The sequence below is a fragment of the Microtus ochrogaster genome, unplaced genomic scaffold, assembly GCF_000317375.1.
Source record: "Microtus ochrogaster isolate Prairie Vole_2 unplaced genomic scaffold, MicOch1.0 UNK139, whole genome shotgun sequence".
Classification (NCBI taxonomy): Eukaryota; Metazoa; Chordata; class Mammalia; order Rodentia; family Cricetidae; genus Microtus; species Microtus ochrogaster.
In genome coordinates this window covers 516,141-519,965 of record NW_004949237.1, presented here as the reverse complement: position 1 = coordinate 519,965, position 3,825 = coordinate 516,141, and positions in this window count along the sequence as shown.

Below are 3,825 nucleotides of genomic sequence, written 5' to 3'. Positions count from 1 at the left end.
AAAAAAAATTAAGAATAAAAAAAATAAAAAATAAATAAATAAATAAATAAATTTAATAAAAAAAGATTTGAAAAAAAAATTATGTTCCATTTCTATGTCTTTGTACTTTTTATTGAGTTTCTAGTTTGGGGTCAGGAACTCAGGCTCACAAATGCTGAAGAATGATTTCTGAATTAGTTAGCAATTACTTAATACAACAACCTTTGGCTGTTTTCTGCAATAACTGAGTAAATTCACTAGGCAATAGCTGAGAACATTCCAAGCTCATACCCAGGCCTTGCCAGCTCTGGTGACAGTCATGCTCTTCTTTACTGTCTTAGCACAAACTACTAAACCGTTTTTAGCTGTGTGGCCACAAGTAACCTACACAGCCTCTAAACACAAATTGTCCATGATCAGGCATTATAACAAAAGAGTTCCACAGCAAGTTTATGCCCTAAAGCCTGCTTCCATCTAATTTCCAGCCAGCTAGCCCTTTGAATGAGAAGAACAATAGCACACAAACCTTTCTCAGTTTTTCCCTTTCTGTCTGTGCCCATCTTTATAAACACATGCACTCTTCCCCCCTTTTCTGGTGTCTAAGTTAAGGCCTTGTTAAAAGTACTCATTTTAGTTGCTATCTGGTAGCATTAGTCTTATATTCCTCGAAGTGCTTTGGACTGAGGGTGGGAGTTAATAAAGACCAAGCAACCTCCTTCATTTTCATATCCTGTGCAGTGATAATATATCCTGAGAAAAGTAACCTACAGGAGGAAGAGTGTGTTGGGTTTATAGTTTCAGGATACAGCATATTATTGTGGGAAAGTCAAGGCATAGGATCCTAAAGAAAGTAGTCACATCACAACAGATATACAGGCTACTGTGGCAAATTTAGTAGAGTCATTGTGCCTTGCGTAAACTCAAGGGTAATGACACATCTAATCTTGGAAACAACCTTTTGCAAATAAGCAGTGATAGTAATCTGAGTTTTATGGAGTTGCTTTTCCTGTCAGAGCTTCAGATGTTTTGCATGACTTTAGTCACAAGACATTCTTGGCAAACTAGGAAGATTTGTAATAGCTGAGAATTGATTGGGTTTTATGTTTCTTCTGATAACTCCTACGTCAGATCAAAGTTCGGGTATGTGGAAGTTGACTTGCTAAAAATACATTTTGGGTAACAGTTACTAAAATACTTCTCCAAGGATGCTCAGTGTTTAATCCACTGTGTTTGTGCCTTTGTTCCTTCAAAGTTTCATTGTATCCTCAAGTCTCTCTTTGTTCCATCATCTCACATGAAACAACATGAAACATGGGCATGTACCCCATGGGGCTCAAAGAAATCAAGTGTACAGATAGTCCAGGACTAGAGGTTAAATACATTCACAGCTCAGTGAGACTCTGAGATTGGGCAGAGATGTGAAGAATTTCTTATCTCAGGAGCAGCAATATGTACAGTTGCTAAAATGCTTGTTAAAAGGAAGTGGAGTGAAAGTGAAAGAACAGCTTACCAAAGTTTTAGTGCTATTTAAGCGACATTGCTATCAGTTTCAGGCAGCTCCTCATGTTCAATTAAAATTGACGATGTGGAAAGTATTGAGAACTTTGGGGAAATTTCTCAAAGAGAAGCTATACTGTTTGAGGTTTGGTCTTTATTTAATTTCCAATGCTTTGGAGCTGCTGCAAAGAGTGAAGAGTAAGAGAAGGCTCTATCCATTATGCAATAAGGAGATAAGAAGGAAAATATTTTGGCTAGAAATTGTTAGTCGGTTGAGGAGGATATTTTCTCAGAGGAAGATACAAAGTTTAAAATGGAGTAAATACATAGGGTCTAGAAGTGAGAAGGCTAGTTAAAACCTTATATAGCTGATAAATCTATAAACCTATGGGAAGAGAGACTTGTTGCAATATTGGGTGGCCCAAGTTGATATTCTTTCAATTTCAGAATTAGTGTATAGAAAGATATTAAAACTGAGATACATTCCTGGAAAAGAAAATAGAAAAAATTGTCAAAGAAAATCACAGGCTATACAGGTTTTTCAGCCATAGAATGAACCAGGAACTGACTATTCAAATTTGAAGTAGGGGCCACTGCTAGAATAGCCACTGTCATACTCTTAAAATGGTTAATTAGTAAGCTTGTTTGGGTTGAGCAGTGGACACTAACTAAAGGCAGATTTCAGGCACTTGTAAAGGTACAGTGAGATGCTATCCTTAATGAGAAAACTATTAGTTCTTGTAATTCTCTATTTGTAATAAAAAAGAAATCTGGAAAATAGAGAATATTAACCTATTTAAAAGCTATAAATAAGGTGATTCAATCTATAGTATCTTTGTAGCCTAGAATTCCTTTACTTTTCATATTGACCAATGATTTACATATTATACTTGTTGGATTAAAAGGCTGTTTCTTCAATATCCTGTTACAAGAACGAGATAGAGAGATGCTTTTACAGTGCCTACTTGTCTTAAATATATACCTGAAAATAGCTATTGATGGAGTTTCTTCTCAGTTTATTAAATGATCCAAATTAATATCAATATTTCCTGTATCAACCACTGGAATAGGTTCATAAGCAATTTTATCAATCCATTATTTATATGAATGATATTTTATTTACTGCTTCTGAGACAGATACCTTATAAATAATATTTAAAGAAGTAAAATAGATTTTACTTTGTTGGGGAATGTAGATTACACCTGAGAAGATGCAGGAAGAGAATTCTATAAACTATTTATAATTTAAATTAAGTCAACAGGAAATTCAGCGCAAAAGGTTCTGATCAGAGGAGAAAAATTGCACACTCTAATTTATTTTCAAATATTACTGGGAGACAGGAATTGACTACAACCCACTATTGGAAGAGTCACGAAATTTATTTAAAATATTTTATGGTATTTAAGGATTTATTCTGAACTATATAAGACATTTCTGATTTAAATAGTCTAGACTGAAGGCTGAGGCATAAAGATAACTGATCCATGTGGATAGAAAGGCTACGAAAGTCATATCTGGATGGATGAGATCCTAAACTTGAATGTATTTTAGGTACTTTTCCATCTACCCATTCCCATACAGGAATTATCATGCAAAGAATGGACAATATTTTAGAATGAATTTTTAATCTACAGAGTGAAGAGTGAAAAAAAAACTACACAGGAAAGGTTTCAGAAATAATTATAAAGGGAACGATAAGACTTAGTTGTTTGTCAGGAATGTATCCAGTTGAGATGTTTTTACCCTATATTAATGCTGAAATTATACAATGTGGGTAATTATCAATGATTTGCAAACATCTTGCAGTAATTATTTATGAGAAATCAACACCAAATATCCCAAAAGTAAAGACTTTAATTTATAGAAATAACAGAATTAATTCTTCCCTAACTATTTCTGGGCATCCTATACTTTATAGCAATGCAAATAAGTGAAGAATGTCTGTTTATAAAACAAGAAACATAAGTAAATTAATTCAAAGTCTATATCCTCATCCCAGAAATTATAGTTATATGCCATTCTATGAGTTTTATTAGACTTTAATGAATCTTACTATAATTACTTATTTTCAATATGGAGAAAAGGTTGTATTACATCCAAAAACTCTTATACTTCTTTCTGTTAACTAGCATTAACTCATAGAATTAGTGCTACTATTTATGCAACTACAACAAACAATTTAGGACAGGAATTAATCCTCTGTACAACCCTCATTTGGTTTCAGGATAGTTTTCCTGGGCCATGAGCAAAATGAGATGAAGAAATTTATTAAATACTAATAGAAAATGTGTTGGAAGCTTCATAATTTTACAAAAATATCATATTAACAGTAAGTGATTAAAGACAAA